The sequence below is a fragment of the Panicum virgatum genome, chromosome 2N, assembly GCF_016808335.1.
Source record: "Panicum virgatum strain AP13 chromosome 2N, P.virgatum_v5, whole genome shotgun sequence".
NCBI lineage: Eukaryota > Viridiplantae > Streptophyta > Magnoliopsida > Poales > Poaceae > Panicum > Panicum virgatum.
Genome location: NC_053146.1, coordinates 2,824,243 through 2,846,596, shown reverse-complemented (window position 1 = coordinate 2,846,596; position 22,354 = coordinate 2,824,243). Strand labels below are relative to the sequence as shown.

The following is a 22,354-nucleotide window of genomic DNA, read 5'->3' as shown; positions in this document are numbered from 1 at the left end:
TAAAGTGGAATGAGTGCGCACTGTGGAGTGTGCGAGTGCAGAACCGTGGACGACTGTGGAGCAGTGAGAGGTAATATCTGTGTTCACAGTGCTTGGACATGCAAGCAGCCCTGCGTGTATAAAAGAGCACCTTGTGGTTCCTGAGAGCACAGACTTGCAATTCAGTTTCCACTTTGTTTAATTAGCCCAAACAAACAGCTATGAGCTCCTCATTCTCCCGGGCAGCTTTCCGTCGGGAAATGGAGGCTAATTTAGGACCCTCTCCTAACGATCCCAATAGATGTATTACAGATTGCAAGGTATGGCCGAAAGGTGTAGAGCCACCCGATTGCTATTGCCAAATGCGTTGTGTTTCGAACATATCTCGTGATTACGAGACTTTTGGCCAGAGGTATTGGTGTTGAAAGAATATCGAGGAAGTCCAAAAAAGAGGTGCAACATCACAGGTATAGATTAATTTGTAAATATGCTTTTATTATTTTTATTAATTTTGAATCGTTTCTTGTTTGCAAAAGTACGCTGGTGATGACACGCATACTCATTGGTGTCATTTCCATGAGTGGATTGACACGTGGATCACTCATCGTGATCAACAATATATGGAGTGGTTGAAGATGGTAAATGAAGATTTACGCAAAGGCGAGCGTGCAAAACCAGACATCGCGGGACGTGATAAGGGTACTGCCCGTGAATGATTGATGTTGTACCGCTCCGTCTGAATAAATAATGTAACATTTGTTCGAATTACCTAAGGCATGTTAGGTTTAGTATTGGACCTCATTACCGTAGCTTGCAACAGGTCCTGACATGCCATGTCATGTGTTCTGTTCGTTGAATTGTGTGGACCACTATTTAATTTGTGTTCAATGTTTGAACGGTGATTGTTTTCATTGTTTTTATTGTGTGTACTGGCCGATATATGCCCATAGAGTTGTCATCGTGTCGGTCTGAAAAGTTTATTTATAGGGCAATGCTTCTGAAAAATCTAGTTGTAGCTAGTACAAATTACACAATGCAGATTAATTTGACATTGAAATTACAATAACAATTGCACTGACATGTACATAGAACACGCTAACGTCTTGTTCCGTCTAGACCTAACATGCCTTAGGAAATATGAAATTCGAACATTACATGATAGTCATCTACTGAGTGCACCGAGGATACTTCCCCTTCCTAATAGCCTCGGGTCCCGCCTCATTCGCACGGCGGGCCCTCTCTCGCTTCCTCTCCCTATCAGCTTCACGCTCCTCCGCCTGCCGACGTTCCACATCTGCGAACCTCTTCTGGATCTCTTCTTTATCTTTCTTGCGCTTCTCCTTCATTTTTTCCTCTTGCAGCATTCGCTGCCACCTTTCCGCAGCCCACCTTGCTTCGCGCTCAACGTGTTCCTTAGCTTCGGTCGATTGCTCCGTGTCCAGCCACTGTATGAAATCACAAAGAGGTGGTGGACTCTATTTCCAAGCCGAGTTAGAATTAACATACTGAACTCCGAAGGCGCAAACTAGATAGTGCGAGGTGATACCTTCGCTTTGTCCTTGCCGTAGCGCTTTGGCGGATCGTACTCGTAATTCTCACACATGAAGAACCTCCTGCCGAAGTCATCGCCCAAAACTTTGGACTCCATCAGCTTGCACAACGAACCGCAGAAGCACATTGGAACCTGCACTTCTTGAGGCACAGGTTCTCTAATCTTGTTCCATGGAATGTAGATAGAACCAGAGAAAGACATGGTGGTCGTGCGGGGATGGCTAAAGACTTCGTATGAGATGGCTACTGACTTCATATGAGATGGGGCGATGTTCTATTTATAGATGGAGCTATTTAGTCTATAGGCATGGTTCACGCATGTCTATCGCCGTTTGAAACGGCGGTAGGTACTCCCACATTTTTAATTATAGTTGGGGTGCAGAAGAATCTAATGCAATGTGACAGGACATCAAAATTGTAATTGAAACTCATGAATATCTCATAAAAATATATATATTCACAGACTATTAGAGTTAAATCTAATTTGTATAAATTTTTTAAAAAATATTTCCCTAACCTCCGCTATCTCTATTATTTTTTGAAATATCTCTAAACATAAAGAAAATAATTACAGTTCAGACCGTCTTTAAAATAATTATACAATTAATTACAACAGTGAGAGCATATAAAATAATTTTAAAAAATTGTGGGAATACCTACCGCCGTTTCAAACGGCGGTAGTGCGCTGGCCGTCTACAGGGCAGCTACAGCCGGCTATAGCCGCACTGTAGCCCGGCGGTAGCACTTACCGCCGGTTCGTTTGGCAGTAAGGAGCTACCACCGGATCAAACGGCGGTAAGTTCCATGGGCCGTGGGCCAAGGATCTTACCGCCGGTTCATCCGGCGGTAACTCCTTACCGCCAAACGAACCGGCGGCAGGGTGACATTTTTGCAAAAAAAATATAGCGACATATATTTTTGATAAATCGAATAAAAAATAATATAAAAATAAAAAAATTCCACTCAGAGAAAGGAAATCGTGCATTGATTTGGGTTGGGCCAGGCCGGACAGGGCAGGCAGCCATCTGTGCACCCGCGGCAGCCCATTTTGCAAATCCTAATTTCGTTTTCAACCGCCAATTGCACGCACGCTAGAAAGAGGAGAAACGCATCCTCAAAAAAGTTCAAAAATACTGTTAAGAAAAACAAGTTCAAAAATCACCCAAAAATATTTGAAACATGCTCTCTATGCACTTTTTTTTGTCACGTTGGAACACCGTACCAGAGGAACGCATCAGACAACAACAAATTATACACAAAACCGATGTGACGATATCACGTGAGAAAAAAAAAAGAATCAGGAATGCCTGTAAAAAGGAACCAAGAAATGGGGGGCGCCCACAGACACGCTAACGCTACACAACGACGGCGTCCTCGACGAGCGCCGCCACCAGCTCCGGCGCGACCTCCGTCGCCGCCGCGGCCCTCTTGAACGAGAACGAGAAGGACCCCTCCCCTCCGCCCCCGCTCCCGTGCGACAGCGCCGAGTGCCGCCGGTCCAGGCTGTGCGCCCAGTGGTGGTGGTTGTTCCCCTGGAACACGGACTATTTATGACATTTCTTGTTTCAGCTTTATGGCATTTCTTGCTATGCTGAAAAAAAACAAGGTCCAAAAACTCAGATATTATTTCGTTTCAGAATCTTTATCAATCTTCATTCTAGTACAGGTGAAGGTACCATCGATCATTACACAATTACAAGTCGGCTGCTCGTAGGCAAACAAGAACGAACTGTATGAACCTTCCGGTAGCATTTGCTTGCACTTGCACCCGTACGCGCGCGGTTTCAGGACCAGCCGGGCTGTCACATTTGGGTTTGTTACCTGATGCTGCAGGATTGGTCAGCTTTTTGATTAGTTATTTGAGTAGGTAATTTCGGTGAGGCATGCAACAATATAATGTCACTACTATATATGCCACTATCTTTTTTATTTTACGATCTAAGATAGATATATGCAACAGATGATCATCGTATCACAGGCACATTTTTCCAAGAATGATGCGATCAGCACTTGAGCCGTGTGTGCAAGGACCCATTGAGATGAAGCTATGGCGACCCAGAAGATGGATGGCAGCTTCAGCCCGTTGAACGATGCAAGGGATGGGTGGTTTCTCCAGGCATTTCGCTGCTACCCTTGGGAATGTTTTGCATTCCTGGCACCTCCCACTCCTACAAGCTTACTTGACGTTACCATAACACAAATCACCTCCCCTCCACTCTTGAGATTTCAGCTCCTCCATTGAATCTGGGCTCAGTTTCATCGATCTTCAGATGCAACTCACTCCTAAAAATTGGAACCCAAGGAAAATAATTAGAGTAACCAAAGCGCTCTGGTATGCGTGGGTTCAAGCTGTTTCGCAAAAATAAATTAAAAGCGATGTATCACTCTCAAGTCTGAACTACTCATAGGCAGAGTCAGCATAGCACTCTGAACTTTAGTAGCATCTGTGGTCAGAGCATCCAATGCTTTTTGTCCTCAACATCTGGCCATGGTCATGGAATGAGTAGAAGCTTATCTCGCAGCATTTTCCCCTTGCCTTGATCTGCACAAGATTGACTAGAGATGAACTGGAGGTCAGGGCTCTGAAGAACTCTACACCAGCAACATGCCAATTGCCAACAATCATCTGTCCTACGATTATAATCCTGCAAGGAAACCACCCTACCACCACCATTGACGACATGCGAGCTCTAGATACTGCTACTTGTATCACCAGAGTCGCCGAGGGGTTCGCCGGCGACCGGTTCGAGCCGAGGGCGAGGCCGAGCGCGCGAGGAAGAAGAAAAGAAAAGGTCCAAGGATCCTCGCTTCCCACCCTACCCTACGCCGCAAATCGTAGCCGCATATATCCGATCCGACGGCGCGGATTCCCTGACTTCACCACGGCAAAGTCAGGGCTGACTTTACTTTGTCCAGATGCCATTCGTTCTTCATCATGCAGCTGCTATCAGTCTCTTCTTTATGCACACATCATTCTGTCTAGTTGTAAGGCCTAGCCCAACTGTATGAACCTTCCGGTAGCCCCAGATCTGTTACACACACATCACATTTGCTTGCACTTGCACCCGTACGCGCGCGGTTTCAGGACCAGCCGGGCTGTCACATTTAGGTTTGTTACCTGATGCTGCAGGATTGGTCAGCTTTTTGATTAGTTATTTGAGTAGGTAATTTCGGTGAGGCATGCAACAATATAATGTCACTACTATATATGCCACTATCTTTTTTATTTTACGATCTAAGATAGATATATGCAACAGATGATCATCGTATCACAGGCACATTTTTCCAAGAATGATGCGATCAGCACTTGAGCCGTGTATGCATGGACCCATCGAGATGAAGCTATGGCGACCCAGAAGATGGATGGCAGCTTGAGCCCGTTGAACGATGCAAGGGATGGGTGGTTTCTCCAGGCATTTCGCTGCTACCCTTGGGAATGTTTTGCATTCCTGGCACCTCCCACTCCTACAAGCTTACTTGACGTTACCATAACACAAATCACCTCCCCTCCACTCTTGAGATTTCAGCTCCTCCATTGAATCTGGTCTCAGTTTCAGGAATTTGCCTTTGATTCGGATGGACATGTACATATTTATATACTAGAACATTCGGCGCGCGATGCGCGCCCTACCATTTCAACAATCAAATCCAGCAATACAATAAAATCAAATAAAATTCAAGACAACAAATTCTTCACCCTTTATTGTCAGAAGGTAATAGGCTCTATTGTTATCAGCATTGGACGAACAAACATCTCTGGACAGTAGTGAAGTACACCAATACTCAAAAAGAAGGTACAATCCCAAGCTAAGGTTCATCTCATTCAAGCACAAATGAATACCAAATGGAAATAGATTTCATGTCCTTTTTGTCCTAAGGTAATTTCTGAAGCTTTCATTGATGCGAATTGATCCAAAATTCATGTAAGCACTTTTGCAGTCTTGGAAGAATGCTTTGGATCATCTAATGCACCCATATAAGCAGTTATCAAAAGGAGTTAATTTAGTTTATCTTAAGGCCCATTGTTCATCTTCATCCAGGAGCACCTCCAGAGAGCAACTTCTGTAGGTTACAATAATAATTATTTAGAAAAGATGATGATCATAAATTGGAATTTTGCATTGTAAAAAGGGTAGGCAAGGTAGCAATTATCTGTATGAATTACTTTCAGTTTGTTACATAGCAAGTTTTAAGGTCATCATTTACCAAAAGATGATCAAATAGATCTGGTGAATTGGACCGATCGAGTTCATTCATTGATCTTGCTTCTATCATCTAGGCACACAAATCTAGAGCATAGCAAGAGAAACAGCACCTCCAGCACCTGATCTCTAAGGTTGCGCATATCAGCGACACATCTTCGCTTACTGCTGGAACCTCTGCATGGTGAAAATTGAGACACCTTATTTTTATTTCCAACTATACGCAGAGCAGAACTCTATAAATGCACACACAAATCTGTCTGGAAGTTCCAGGCTGCCATTAAGAATCTGTCCTTCGCTTCCATTCTTCCAAATAGATATCGCGTAGGACATATAGATGGTGGCCACAACACATGGTCTTTTCTAGTTATATCTGAAAAGTGATTGTAAAAGTTTAACTGTATCAAGTACTCTCGATGGAAAATATAACTATGTCCTAAATCTGAATAATAATTTGTCTGAATCCAAATACTTAGTTGAACTACAAACATTAGCAGCAGAAAGGCCCAAAATGAGGCAATCTGCTTTGAGTAAGCACAGTCCAGTTACTACTTTCCAACCCACATGTTTATAAGCAAAAGCTCTTAAAAAACAGATAATATGTGTTTGTAAAACAATAGGGATTCTTTCAAGTACCCAATATCACCAGTATGCAACCACCCTTGCTTGATTGTAAATTCAGTAGCTTGCACATTGTTGAAATTCCCTAAAAACAATACATTCAATAAGTAGGAAAATGTTTTGGCTACAGTATCCCTCCAGGACAGAATACTATGGAGGACTTTTGGATCTATTGTCAGTCTGCAACTAAAAACAATACTACCAGTTACTACAACCCAGTATAATATTTTTGACTGGCCTTGCTACTATTTAATAGTTGATGATATGGAGAAAGAACTAAAACACAATATATACAGTCAACTATCAAAATTTTACCTTACATTATTTTTGGTCCTTGAACACAAATTTCTCCTAGTTAATTTGGTGGCAGATATTTCAATGTTTCTATATCTACAATTTTTGCTTCAACTCCTGAGACAAGTAATCCAGTTGACCCAAATTGATGACCTTGTCCTTTTTCTGGGTATTCTAAACATATGATCTCACAAGATTCAGTCATTCCATAGCCATGCACTTGGAGCGCCATACATCATGAAACTTAGGCATGACAAAGTCGTTCAATTTACAGCTACCAAGACTCATGGATGAAAGGAATGCCAAAAGAAGTGCACATTTTTTCAACAGTTTCAGCAACATAGTGAGTACATGTATAATCTGATCAAATGAATTCACAAATGCTACATGTTCCCGTATATTTAAGATAGTTACTTCATCAAGTCACTGCATTATTGCTAAGACATTTCTTACAGCAAAATACAACTAATTATAGATCAATTCAGCTGTCGAAAATTTCAATCGGAGGGCACTAAGGTGCTCAGTAGGAGTAGGAGTACAACAGCTATGTTATGAAAATGACCTCAGCTCATCAGTCATCACTGTGATTTGAAGACAAAACGCCAACACTTTTATAATTTATTTATCACAGCAGGGATTTCCCCTGCTGTATTTTCCTAAAATATACAAATCCATTCCTGCAGACCAGACATCTATTGTGGTTGTAGGTGCTAATAATTAGAACACGCCTGTCTAATAAGAACAGACTTGTATATCAATTATCCTGCACTGCAAAAGCCATGAATATGTTTGACGAATTGAGACACTACAAAGTGGGACTAACCATCCAAATTATTTTTGGAGTTTAGATATATTGAACAAACAAAATGCAGTCTATTAAGCTTTATCCTTCTCTAACTGGTTCAGTACATCGAGACAACGAAAGTAAGCAAGGCTAAGATGCCATTGACTTATTTAGCTACGATTGCAAATAAGAAAGGAACTACCTCACTCAGCCTGCAGGGGGTCCGGTTCAATCCTTTTGTGAACTCGCTTCGCTCCTCAGATTAAGTAGCGGATCGGAGCGGATCGATCCTGAATGAAAGAGGTGCAATTGGGTTCGTGACCCATCGACCCTGTGGTGGACCCGAACCTCTCACTGTTCCCGTCGACATCAATTCCACCACCCAGCCAATACAGCTGCTTGCCGTTGCCCAGCAATTTCAATTCGCTACCCCTCCGATCTGAATTCTCTTTTGCCTTCCCCAAACCTGACAGCATGCAGCAGCTTACGAGCGGTGGGCATCATCATTTGCTCAAAGCTTATTTGACGTGGCTAGGCAGCAGCTAGCTAACGACGAGCCGTGCAGCTGTGCAAGTGGGTTGCCCCCCGGCTACCCGCGGGTTTGACGGGGCAGCTGCACCTACGGAGCGGTTCGACCCCTGAACCTCCTTGTACACTGGAGGAGCAGAGGGTCACGCTCAGGTGCGCTCCGAGCCGCACCGTTTGCAGGCTGATACCTCACCTCTATTACTAAAATTGTAGTTTCCAGTAGCTACATGAGACAGATATACTCACAGTTGGATAAGGCATATAGAAAATAGCAGAGTCGGAACACCAATGAAGAAAGCCACAAACAGAGAAGAGGAGCGGGAACAACCGAGCGGGAAGGGATGGAGGCCGCACCGTGCTTCCGTGTCCGACGGACCGGAGCGCGAGGGCGGAGGCGAGGGCGTCGAGCTGGTCCAGCAGCGGCGTGCCGGAGGCGGGTCAAGAAGCCCGATGTCCTACAGTAAGCCGTTAGCCAACACGGCCACGAGAGCCACGCCCGCGGACAGGCGATGCGCAGCCGGCTGCCGCCCTCGCCGCCAACGGCGACGCGGCCGGCTACCAGTTCGAGCGTGCCTAGGCCGGCCCGCGCCCGCTCCCATGCCCCTCTCCCTCCGAGCTGCTCCCCGCGCCGGATCTGGATCCCCCGGGAGAGCGAGCGGCGACGGCGCAGAGCAGGAGGAGCGGAGGCGGGGAGGGGCGACGGAGGCAGGCGGAGAGGGTGAAGGGAAGGGGAGGCAGTGGCCGGGAGCACGAGAGGGCGGCGGCAGGGAGTGCGGGAGAGGGAGGGAGTGGGCGGCGGGGAGTGAGGGAGGAGAGAGAGAAGGTTAGGTTTTGGGATGCGGGAGGGGGTTATTGCAAAAGTGGCTTGCGGGGGGGTTTTGTGAAGACGGCGGCATTATCGAATTTTTTCTTCTTCATGTTGAAATAAATATTAGTACAAGGTTCTAAGTGAAAAATATATGAATGTGGTTGGTGTACTGTCTGGATGAGATGGGTTTACTTGTTATTTCTGCAAAAATGGAGGGCTTTTTTGCAAAGTAGTCAAAGCAACGGCTGAACGCCACGCGTCCGCTTTTTGGCGGGGAGCGCGGAGGAGGCAGCAAACGGGGGCAGGTTTTAATCAACCGGATAAGGAATGGATGGAGCAATCAACAAAATAGCTAATGCCAAGACTAAATGCACTACAGAGTTCTCAACTACCATTGTAATGCATATATTTCCAAAGTTGGCTGGCACAAGCAAAGGGACCAATCATTCTGAATCTAATTCATGGCTTTGATTTTTCAGTTCCTGCTTTAGCAATCACAGTCACAGCGATGGTTGGTACCGGCCATGGACAAGTATGAAACCTTTTCAAAACTGATGGTAAATGAGGCCTGCTCGATCTTCAGATGCAACTCACTCCTAAAAATTGGAACCCAAGGAAAATAATTAGAGTAACCAAAGCGCTCTGGTATGCGTGGGTTCAAGCTGTTTCGCAAAAATAAATTAAAAGCGATGTATCACTCTCAAGTCTGAACTACTCATAGGCAGAGTCAGCATAGCACTCTGAACTTTAGTAGCATCTGTGGTCAGAGCATCCAATGCTTTTTGTCCTCAACATCTGGACATGGTCATGGAATGAGTAGAAGCTTATCTCGCAGCATTTTCCCCTTGCCTTGATCTGCACAAGATTGACGGAGCTACAGACTAGAGATGAACTGGAGGTCAGGGCTCTGAACAACTCTACACCAGCAACATGCCAATTGCCAACAATCATCTGTCCTACAAATATAATCCTGCAAGGAAACCACCCTACCACCACCATTGACGACATGCGAGCTCTAGATATTGCTACTTGTATCACCAGAGTCGCCGAGGGGTTCGCCGGCGACCGGTCGAGCCGAGGGCGAGGCCGAGCGCGCGAGGAAGAAGAAAAGAAAAGGTCCAAGGATCCTCGCTTCCCACCCTACCCTACGCCGCAAATCGTAGAGGCATATATCCGATCCAACGGCTACCATACCATCCAGGGTGGACGGTATTTGATTTACCGTCCACCCCGGACTGTATTACCGTCCGCCCCCTGCCCCTCGCCGCCGGCCGCCGACTGACATGGTCAGCGCAGCCGCGTCCTTCCTTCTGCCCTCCACCTCGAGCTCCCCGATCCTTCGGCGAACGTGCTGTTGGATGAGCGCTCGTGGCGCGCGGTCGTCGGCTTGCTGTGCGTCGGAGCTTGGGCGTCTCTCGCCACCGCCGCCGACCGCACCATGCCGGCTGGCGTGTGCCCAGCCACCATCACACCTAGGCGAGAGCTTGTGCCAGATCAACAGGGACTGAGCCAAACGCCATCACGCGTCTCCAGTCATGAGCCATGAGAGCTCATGTGCAAGTGAAGGCCTTCTGCGTATGAATCAATCTGCTTGAGCTCCGTGACGAGCAAGCGCTCTGTGATGCGCTGCAAATCGTTCTCTGAATCTCTGTCCAGATAGAACCTGCCTCTGGGAGCGGGTGGTGCCGACATGCCGGTATGTAGGGCAAAACTGAAAACGGGAGATCGATGCGTATGAATCTGATTGCTGAAAAATATTCAGATGATCGATGCTGTTTTAGCTTTTGGGTGGTTATTTTTTTTAGATAAAGAAGTAAAATGTTCTGACCCCTACACTCACGAATGTTTGGGTGTAAGTGATGCCGCTCTTGTTTCTTTTTTGTTTTGCCACCTGGCAACCTGTATTTCACGGTTTGCAGCTGCTCTCTGTTCCTTTTCCTTTTTTTCCCCCTTACAGCATTTGCATTGTTTCCATTCCATTTCGAATCAGCATGTGAGATTGTGAGTATTAACATTTGCTTGTTTCCGGATGTCTGCCCACCGTGCCACAGATCCCTGCAGCAACCGCGGTCGCCGTGCAACCGATGCCGGCGGTGACCGTGCCAACGGTGCCCGCAGTGCCAGCCATGCTGGGCGCCGCGCTTCCACCGGTTCCTGCCGTCGTCATGCCTGCCGTGCCCAAGGTGACGTTGCCGCCGATGCCGGCAGTCCCTGGCATCCCGAAGGTGACGCTGCCGCCGATGCCGTCCATGTCCATCCCCGGCGTGCCAACAATCCCCTTCCTCGCGCCACCTCCCAAGGCCTAAGCAAGCCATGTAAATCATGGACGTATGCAGACATCTTGCTCTTCAGTTCGGCACACAGACCAGCCAGATGGTTGTCATCAGTTGTGAATTGGTGTTCCCTTTTTGTGATGGTTTCATCCATATTCTTGTGTAAAGTTTGAATGTTAATTTTGTAATTCTGTATGTATGCACATATTTGTGTATATGGTATATGTATGATTTTACCTTTTTTAACCAATATGATTTTATTTTGACCTCTGAGAGAATATCTATAATTTTATCTTTGTTAACTCCTCATGGATTACAAGCATAGTAGTTTTACATTCTGGTCTATAGTAAAAAGACCTAAAATACCTGTAATTCTTTCCCCTTCAGAACATGAACATGGCAAGGAGGCATGATTTGCTCGGATTTTTGCAGAAATACTACATATACATCATCTATCTAATCTACCTCTACGCTGTTTTGGTATGCTGCTGCTGTTTTAGTTTCTTCTTCCTTGGATGTCTCTGCAGCATCTGAAAATGTCTCCAGAGCACCTTTTCCAGCTTCGAATCTCGCTCTCCTCTCAACGGCCTCTCGCACCCTCTGTGCAAATTCTTCATCAGATCCTGTCAGCATGTATCGCAGCTTCATGTTGATCCTGTTGGCCACTAATGCTTGGTGCCGAGGCTCTATCCTGTCCTCCAGGGAGTAACTGAAGAACCTGAAAACCATCCAATGGAGAGGTACAAGGGTGAAGGCCACAACAAAGGCAAAGCATCAGTTAGGTATTGATACCTTTGTTTTAGATGCAAACAACGAATTCCAACTCACCGCGGAAATTCGATGAGGTCTTTCAGTGGCCGCACCATTACACGCCTCAAGTACTGGTATTTTGGCTTTAGGATGTCCACGTTGTATCTGAGAAGTGCTGGAAAGTCGGCAACCATCTGACCGAGCACAAAGTGGTAGATACCCAGTGACCGGAAGTACTTGACGCTAACTTCTAGCTTGCAATACTACAGCCCAAGAGCTGTGGATCCAGAGCAATAACCTTTCCAATGTCATCCTGTTTTACTCCACCTTTTGTCAACAGGAATATAACCTTTGGTTTGCACACGTGTAAGACATATGGAATAGTATAAGGAATATGTAAAAAATCTGGAAACAAACACACCATTTATACCTAACACATTTAACTGAAAATATGTTGCCAAAGTCTTTTTTAAGGAACAGGAGGGACACCATTTATACCTAACACCATTAATTAATGTATGAAATATGAAAAACAAAATTTATGTACAGAGGAAAAGAAAAGGAGAAAGAGAAATTTTTGTACACAATTTTCTACTAAAAACCAAGTATTGTAAAATCAAAACAAATTGAAGCAATAGTTGCAGAAACCAAAACGAATAATAACAAGATATGAGAACACACCACTGGCCGTATTTTCTTGTACAGGCTATAAGTTAATACAGGAGGGAACTTCACAAGCACATTGCCGATTGCATCACTCCGAACACCAATATCTTGTAGAAATTGTACCTGAAACAGATGTTTGCATAGAGGTAGAGGAGTCAAACTACAAGACTTCAGACCATTAAGATCTATAAACCCCAGTAGCACACTGTGCAGAAATAATTAAACACTTAGTCCTATTGGAGATTTAAAGAGGAAGTCTCACAAATCAAACAATTTTCAAGGAGAAGCTTAGATAATCATAATAGTTTTCTGTGAATACCAGAAGTTGAAAAGCGCATAACAGCTAAAAGATGCAAATATATTTCAAAGCAAGTATGAAGTTACCATTGGTGCTATCACTGTCTCCAAATCAAGACAGAATATTATAGGTTGGACCAGCAGCATTCGCTTCATGCCATCCCGTGAAACATTCAGGTGATACAGATACTTCACAAGAGGCTTCCACCTTTCTTCAATGCTACAGGCCATGAGTTGTGGCTTTAAAGCCAGTAGCCTCCCAAGTTCTTCGTTGCTCAAACCAAACTTCTTTGAGATATTGAACCTGTGACCCAGAATGATATTTCGTTAGCAACTAGAAAAATAGAAGTCAAGGAACTGAATGTAATATCTAAACTAACTCAGTAGTTATCAGAGACCTTCCAAAAGTAACAAGGAGGGCTAGTAAATGAGTTCCTTACTTCTTTATCAATTCACACTTCAAAGTAGATAAATTATTTCATATGGAACTCTCAACACATAAGACCACATATTGCTCATCAGCACATTGATGCATAATATTAGTAGGGGAAAGACATACTGCGAGTCAGTTGTATTCACCCTTTTTTTCCTAGAGTACAAAAATAAATAGAGCTTCAACCATTCTGAAGATCAACTCTTCTTTTCGTAGCAATGAACAAAAAATGAACTGCATAAAACAAAAGAGGCTAACAATCCTGCCAATGTACTGTGTGCAACAAAAATAGCACAGAACTTAAACTAAATGTAAAGCAAACACCTTACTGTTCCTCTCTTCCAAACTTAAAAATCCAAGAACTCTTGGATAGTCATAGACCAAAGTGCCAAAATCCTTCTCATCCATTCCCATATCCGTATAAAACCTCACTCTTGTCTCCAACTCATCCATGGACAGATTCAGCAGCTGTGGACATCTACTGACCCACATAACCAATCCAGTCTCTCCTCACACCACAGCTTTCCAGATAGTCAATAATCTCTTCCAATTCTTCAAAGCTTCTGTTCAAAAAGGATCCACCATTGGCAAGGACACGTCCCAAAAAATCTCCTTTTACATAAATTGACCTCAGCCACTTTATGATCATCCTTACTTTCCCCAAATCACCAGAACACGCACAAATTACTTTGGCAATTTGGGGATATGTCTGCTTGAACCACCTAAAGTATGCAATGTAATCATCTCAATAATGGAGAATTGCACGTGTATAAAATATAAAAATTGCATTTTTATGATTGGCAATGCATCTGGTAGTGGAATTATCACAGTTCTTGTGCAGACAGAACAGAAATAAACCGAGGAAACAGATGAAGGAATGCAAAGCTGGGATCTTTACTTGACTAGCTCGACAAGACCGGATTCCTGGATGTACACCTTTGCCCGCGCGTTGAAGGACATATGCGGGAGTTTCAGTAAAACTCCTCTTCAAGCTACGAATGAAGGAGTGGCCGGGAGAGAATGGAGTAACGAGGTACGCATCTGATCTCTCTTCTGCCCCTCATGGATCCTCGTCTAAACCTGCAACCGGGTTTAGATTGTCAAGCTTTGGTTTGGAGAAGGTTTGGAAAACCAATCAATGTCAGCACGGGGTTCAGTCGTGATAGTTTCGTTCTAGTGGTCTCATTTGGACGTTGCAAGCTTGCTCTGACAGTTCTTATGTGGAGGCAGTCAAAGAAGGACCACCTCTTTCTGGAGAAAATTGTGTACCAATTGGTGTGAAGAAATCTGTTTTTTCCAGGGTGGTTTTCCCCAGAATCTCTGCTTTTGAGCGGTTGAATTTTGTGGAATCTTCAAAGCCTTCTAGTTCTTCACATGATTCTGCAGGTGTTCTGAAGAGCAGAGTTCTTGCGAAGAACACGGGTTTTCAAATTCGAAAACCAGGAGTTAATGCTTCTCACAGTAATGGGCCACTAGACAGTCAAGGTAATAATTTCGTTAATTGCTCTAGATGCCTTTCCTCGTTACATGGAAGGCGTGATTGTCGCAATAGCATTCGGTGTCTCTCCTGCAAAAGTTGGGGTCATATTGCTATTAATTGTTGGGCTAAAAAGAAGGAACAGGGTCATTTTTGGAAGGCAAAAATTCCGCCTTCTTTAGAAAGGAATGATGTCTCGAATGTTTTACCGGGTCACACTAAACAAGGAAATTCTGCTCAGTTGAAAAATATTGTTTTTAATGGGTTGGAAATTCTTTTAGATAATACAGCAGAAATGCCTTCAGATGTTTCTCTGATGGGTGGGGCAAGTTCTCAAGGTCCACCTGTGTTTGATTCGTTTACTAATATGCACCAAGCTCTTTATGGCAAGTCTAGCAACATTGCTGACCCTTCCTCTTCCTCGTATCTGCCGATACAAGAAATCCCTAATCAACAGCAGGGTAGCTCACGTTCTGCTTCCCCAGAGACAAACACCTTTTCGTCAATGGCGTTCCAGCGTGCAGACCCTGCTCCATACTTGCCGAGAGGAATGCATTGGCAGCCAGTTGAGAACAGGACACCGGCAGTGCGTGCTGTGGTTGGACGTCCTCGTCGTCGCAATGAGGAACTGGCAATTGTAACCATTGATCCGTTTCCGGGTAATCTCGTCTCCTTCCATAACATCAGAGAAGTAGTTCATGAGTTCTTGGTTGATCATTTGAGAATAGAGATTGTGGATATTCAGCCCTGCCATCTTGGCCAAGCTTACGTTCGTTTCAGCTTTATTCATGATTGTGACAATCTGATCTTGAATAGCCCACATGCTTTTGGTGATGTGAACTTGAGTTTTGTCAAGCATAATCGTGGTCGTAACTGGAGATCAGTTCAGTTCAATAGAGAGTGCTGGCTTATGCTCTTGGGTTTCCCTGTTGACTACTGGGAGCAGGAATATCTTGATAATGCAGTTTGTTCTTTTGGGAGAGTGGTTTCTTGGGAGAAAGATTTCTCTAAATTGGCTAGGTTGATTGTTAAGGCTCGGGTACTTGATCTTGAATCAGTACCACAGTTTCTCATTCTTTCTGACGCGGAGGGTTTTCATGGTGAATCTTGGACAGTGCAATGTGAAATAATTCAGAATGACCTACTGGGTGGAATGCCACCAGATGAAGATCCCTTACCTGATGATCAACCTGATCCAAATGCTCCTTTTGATTTTTTTGGTCATGGTCAAGTCGGCCCAGGGCCAGTAGAAGATGTACAAGATGGCATTGGAGAAGGGGAAAACAATCAAGGTGCAGGTTGGGAGCCATGGCCAGAAAATGGGATAGAACAACCAAATCTGGTTCTAGGCTTGGAAGCTCCTTTAGCCAACCCTGAGTTAGACTTAAATGATTTGCCTTTGGAGGATGCTGATCAACCAATTAATGCAGGCGAAATCTTAAATCCTGCAGCAGGGGAGGTGGGTGAGGAAATTATTATGGAAGAAGCTTTCATTGAGGCAAATGTTTTGGTGCCCAATGTCATTGAAGAGGAGTTTGATTTAAATGTTGAAATTGAACAAATTGAAGATTTCCCAAATGCTGTAGAGCTGCCAGTGGTACCACTTGAAAATTTCTTAGTAGAAGAATTCCCAGAAAATATGTTAATGGGTGATGCAGAGATGGAAGAAGGTGATGCACAGGAGCAAGATGTGGAAATTCTTAATAATCAGGGAAATATTCAGTTGGGGTTTGTGGAAATAGCTGATAGCTTTTCTATGGACCCAGGTCTAGCAAACTACTGGGCTTCAAATTCTAAATCTTTCTTTCCAAGGCAGAATGCTGAAGCTGTAAGATTATGGGCTCAACACTTTAAAGATGGAAATGTCGATAAGTCGTCAGTAAATATTCCTGCTGAATGGAGTAATTTCTTCACAACTGCTTTGTTATCTCCTACCCATTTCAGCTGGGCAAAGAACTTTCTGTGCTCCAAAGCGTGGGACTTCTTCAACTCAGGGACAGGAAACATCATCTTTCATATTCCCCAAAATTGTCCAGCAGATTCTGTTCTTGGGTGCTCCACAATTTCACTTCCTACAGCTGTTGATAAGAAAGGCAAAGCAGTAATTGAAGACATAACACCAGTTACAAGCCCCACACAGTCAGAATGTGAGGGTTTTACAACCAACAAAAAAAAGAAGCAGAGAAAAGAGGAAATTCTGGTGGACTCTTCTGTGAGAAGAAGCCTAAGAATCAAAAAAGCTTACAATGGTTTTAAAGTGAATACTTGTGCAGACAAGAATTGTCTAGCTTGTGATAGTGCACCACCAATCCTTTCTCCATCCATTATCAGGAATTTGGGTGAGACCTTTTGCAAGTTAGATGCAGATAAGATTTCAGAAGCAGCTCTCAGGAAGAAGAGAACCAATGTCAAAGAAGCTATTGGTGTCAAAAGCAAGAAAGAGTCAGTCCAAGCCTCTAGTTCTGATAATGTAGGCCTGGGTAAAGCTAAAAGTAAGAAGAAAAATACTGAAGATGCTGTAGCTGCCCGTAGTGGAGCTAAACAAGTGAAACCTAAGAACAAGAAAAATGATCAGGTTTCAGAAGCACAGAAGAAGGCTAAGAAGTAACTGTTTTTTAGCAGTTATTGCGAAAAGGAGGGTCTTTTGTCACTATGTCTTTTTAATGTTGCACAAACCTTTGTATCGGATCTATCTAGTTTGTTATCTTGTGAACTTATTGGTTGATAAGTGGCTGTGGCTTTTATGTCTCTTTTGTTTATTGATCTTGCTTGGGCTGAGGAAGAGTAATTTTTTACTCCTTCATTTTACTCCTCTTAGTTTGGGCTTTCATGAATCAGACGCATAACAGAGCTTGGAAAATTCTAAGTTGGAATGTTAGAGGGGTTAATTCTAATTTGAAGTGGGATTCAGTAAGAAACAAAGTGGTTGAAAGTGGCTGTGACATTCTTTGCCTCCAAGAAACCAAGAAAGCCTCTTTTGATTTACAGTTCTTGAAGAACATTTGCCCTACATCTTTTGATAACTTTGTATGTTTACCATCTGTTGGTGCCTCGGGAGGAATGTTAGTAGCCTGGAAAGGAGTTTTCTTTGAAGGCACCCTGGTGTTTCAGAATGATTTTGCAATGTCTTTAGAATTCAAATCTTTGCATAATGGAAACTATTGGCTTTTAACAAATATCTATGCTCCTTGTACTCCTGATGGCAAGAGAGACTTTTGTGAGTGGTTCAAAAATATTCAAATGCCTGATGAACAAGATTGGATTATAGTGGGAGACTTTAACTTGATAAGGTCACTTGACAATAGGAATCGACCAGGGGGAGATGTCACAGCGATGTTGCTTTTTAATGAAACAATCAATTCTTTGGGTATTGTTGAATTACCTTTGCAAGGGAAGCGTTTCACTTGGTCGAATAAACAGCACCCTCCTTTGTTGGAACGTTTAGACTGGTTTTTTACCTCTATAACTTGGACTTTGACTTATCCTAATACAACGGTGTCAACACTAGTCTCAGAAATCTCTGATCATACTCCTTGTCTTGTTCAAGTTGAAACTGCAATCCCAAAAGGAAACATTTTTCGCTTTGAAAATTATTGGATGGAACATGAGCACTTTCTACTAGTGGTGAGTCATGGTTGGTCTTTACCAACTAACCAAACTGATTCGGCAAAAGTGTTAACTGCTAAATTTAAGAATCTGAGAAGAGTTCTAAAGGCTTGGCAAAAACACATTTCGAGTCTTTCAGATAATATTGCAAACATCAAATTGGTTTTCTCTCTCATGGAAATTCTGGAGGAATATAGAGATCTAACTCTGGAAGAATGGAATTTCAAAGAATTGCTGGGTGAAAAATTAACAGCTTTGTTACATCAACAAAAAATTTATTGGAAGCAAAGAGGCACGGTCAAATGGGTTAAATTTGGAGATGCTAGTACTCGGTTCTTCCATTCAACTGCTACGATCAGGCACAGAAAGAAAATGATTACGCTTCTAAAAACTGAAGATGGAACAGAGGTTTTTAACCATAATAGCAAAGCTGAAATCTTGTGGGAAGTTTATAAAGAAAGATTGGGCACTTCCAACCCAGTTTCGATGCCTCATAATCTTGATCAGCTCTTACAATCAGCCCAGAATTTAGAACGGTTGGAAACACCTTTTACACATGAAGAAATAGACCTTGTGGTAAAAAGTTTGGCTACTGATAAGACTCCTGGACCAGATGGTTTTAATAATGACTTCTTGAAAAAATGTTGGCATATCATAGCACCAGATTTCTACAAGTTGTGTGAGGACTTTCAAAAGGGTGACATTTGTCTCCAAAGTATAAATGGTTCATACATTACTTTATTACCGAAAATGGATAACCCATGTATAGCTAGTGACTTTAGACCCATCTCTCTTCTCAATTGTTCCATGAAGTTAATCACAAAGCTTTTGGCTAACAGATTACAAAGAGTAATAACTGATTTAGTACACAAAAATCAGTATGGTTTTATCAAGACAAGGACAATTCAAGATTGCCTAGCATGGTCCTTTGAATATCTACACCTTTGTCATCAAAGTAAGAAGGAAATTATTATTCTGAAATTGGATTTTGAAAAGGCTTTTGACAGAATGGAGCATACAGCAATGTTAAACCTGATGCAGGCAAAAGGTTTTGGGGGTACTTGGCTTTCATGGATGCATTCTATATTTAGTTCTGGCACTTCCTCGGTTTTGCTAAATGGAGTACCTGGAAAAACTTTTCATTGTAAAAGAGGGGTTCGGCAAGGTGATCCACTCTCACCTTTGTTGTTTGTTCTAGCAGCTGATTTTCTTCAAACTCTCATCAATGCAGCTCTGGAACAAGGTTTACTTCGCCTGCCAGTCCTGTGCACTTCAGATAATACTTTTCCAGTGATACAATATGCAGATGACACACTCATCATTATGGAGGGGTGTGTGAGACAGTTACAGACTTTGAATGACATTTTGAACACCTTCACTTTGGCTACTGGCTTGACAGTTAACTTTAACAAATCTATGATGGTCCCCATAAATCTAGATGATGAAAAGTTAGATTTGCTCTCTACAAGTTTCAATTGTTCAAAAGGGTTTCTTCCTTTCACCTACCTAGGTTTGCCACTTGGAATTTCGAAACCAACGGTTAATGATTTCCTACCTCTGATCTCCAAATGTGAAAGAAGACTGCAAGCCACATCTCAATTCTTGACACAAGCAGGAAGGTTACAAATGGCCAATTCTGTTTTTACTGCCTTACCAATGTTTCAAATGGGGACCTTCCTCCTACCAAAACCTGTTATCAAACAAATTGATAAGTTCAGAAAACATTGTTTGTGGAGAGGAGCCAATGTAAATGCAAAAACACCTCCCAAGGCAGCGTGGAATATGGTATGTCTACCAAAGGAAGAAGGGGGATTAGGAGTGCTCAATCTTAGAACACAAAATGAAGCCCTTTTGCTCAAGAATTTGCATAAATTCTTTAACAAACAAGACATTCCTTGGGTTCAGCTTGTCTGGGAAAAGCATTATCAAAATGGAAAACTGCCCAGTCACATAAAAAAGGGCTCTTTTTGGTGGCGTGACAATTTAAAGTTGTTACAAAGTTTTAAAGGAATGGCTTCAGTATGTCTACAAGATGGTTCATCATGCTATTTCTGGACAGACCTTTGGGATGGTCATGTGCATAGCCAAATTTTTCCAGAACTCTTTTCTTTTGTAAAAAATAAGAGAGTGACTTTCAATAAAGCATTTCATACAGAACCTCTACACACATTGTTCCTTTTACCTCTCTCAGTGGAAGCCTACAATCAATTCTTGCTCCTGGAGATTAAGTTAGACAATTTTCAGCTCTCGGTTGAGAAAGATTGGTGGACTTATATTTGGGGCACGCCACACTTCTCCTCACAAAAGCATATCGCCATCTTCTTGGTCATGCAGACGCTCATCCAGTTTTCAAGTGGCTATGGAAATCTTGCTGTCAAAACAAGCACAAGGTCTTCTTCTGGCTTCTAATTGTGGACAGATTAAGTACTCGAAATATTCTCAGAAGGAAGAATATGGTTCTACCATCATATGATTGTGCTATCTGTAATAACGGCATTGAGGAAACCTCGCAACATCTGTTCTTCCAATGCCCGCTAGCTTTAACTTGCTGGAATATGTTGCAAATAACTCCGGTGGATTCAGATTCATTTTTTGGAAACATAGAAAGCATCAAGGCTAAAATCAGCTCACCCATGTTCATGAGTTTAATCATCTTGTTATGTTGGACCATATGGACAGCAAGAAATGAACTGATATTTCAAGGAATTCAACCGTCATTGGGGCAGTGCCGGGCTACTTTCAAAAAAGAACTCGCGTTGCTTATGCATCGAGTCAAGGCGAAACACAAACCACAGTTAGAAGAATGGATAAGTTCCTTTGGTTGAGCCTAGTTTTAGTTTTGATTTTTTTTTTCTTTCTTTGTTTCCTGAAGTTCGCGTTGTAAAGACTTTTTCCCTTTGTTTTAATATATATATTCAGTAGGAGTCTTGAACTCCTCCTGTTGCTTCAAAAAAAAAAGGACATATGCGGAGGTCCGGCCGGTCCCGCCGCATTGCGGCGGCCTCGACGACGACGCGGTCCACGAACGGCCCCATCAGTGCCGTGAGGTTATTGATGTATGTCAGTCCGCCCACCTTCCCGCCGCTGAGCACGGCCACGAGCGCCTCGGCGGCCACCGCGCGACGCACCTCCAGGGAGCGCGCAGGACGGCATCCTCCGCCTCGGCGAGCCCACCGACGGCGGCGGAGCTTGTTGGGGCGGAGACGGAGCCCGGGAATCGATGCTCCCAGCGCGGCGCGAGGGAGGCCCCCTCGGCGGCGAGTTGGGCGGCGGAGGGGGCTGGTGCCGGGGGCGGGAGGACCGGGTGGGTCGCGGTGGTGGGGTTCTGGAGGCGCGAGGAGGCGACGAGGGAGGGGAGGCGAAGGCGATGGCGGCGGCGGGAGGAGGGGATGGGGGTGCAGAGCGGGAGGTGGAGGCGGAGATGGGAGTGCGGGAGAGTGGCGGCCATTGGAGTGGAGTGCGGGAGGAGGGGGTGGGGGTCCGCGGGAACGATTTTCCCAAAAACGAATTATTGCATGTAAAAAGTTTAACATTTCAAACAGACTATGTAAAAGAATTAGTGTTGGCATATCTAGGAACACCCAGATATTTTAAGGAGTTATGTCTTTATTCAGTATTTTTTTTCTTCCTACCTTCTCCTATCCTTTTTCAACTTCATCGAGGTTTCCCGACTATTATCCTACAACTTTTATTATATTTTCTATAAACTTAGTTAGAATAGTTTGGCCTAGAACAAACTTACTTATATTTTAGGATGCACGAAGTAATAAGTGAAATAAATCCACTTCATTCTCTCATATAAAATAAGGTATAAAGAAAAGTACGGCAGAGGTTTCAAAAAAAAAGTATAGCGGAATAATGCTGCAGCAAGAGACCTCTGGATTTAGAGCCAAATCGAGAGTCCCTCCCATTACAACAACGTAAAGTATCAACCGAGATACAAAAAGTAACAAATCAAAGGAAGTAGCTCGGTGGGAGGTGGGTGGAACAGTCGGCGGGGGTTGTGGGCGAAGCGGCCAGTGGTGGGTCGCCGCCGAGCGCGGTGGCAGTGGTTCGGGGTTGAGGAGTTTCCATGGCCGGTGGCT

At 43.7% G+C, this 22,354-nt stretch overlaps 1 long non-coding RNA gene and 1 pseudogene across 2 annotated transcripts; both read right to left on the bottom strand.

Moving 5' to 3' along the window:
• Positions 1–5,197: 5,197 nt before the first annotated feature.
• Positions 5,198–8,724, bottom strand: LOC120663037. Of its 2 annotated transcripts, none has more exons than XR_005670271.1 (2): positions 5,737–8,724; positions 5,198–5,592 (listed from the first exon to the last, which is right to left on the bottom strand). It is a non-coding gene; the product is annotated as an uncharacterized LOC120663037 (long non-coding RNA). The 2 variants fall into 2 exon arrangements; XR_005670270.1 differs by having other exon boundaries at positions 5,846–8,724.
• Positions 8,725–11,317: 2,593 nt separating this feature from the next.
• LOC120663020 lies at positions 11,318–21,719 on the bottom strand (annotated as a pseudogene).
• Positions 21,720–22,354: the final 635 nt, after the last annotated feature.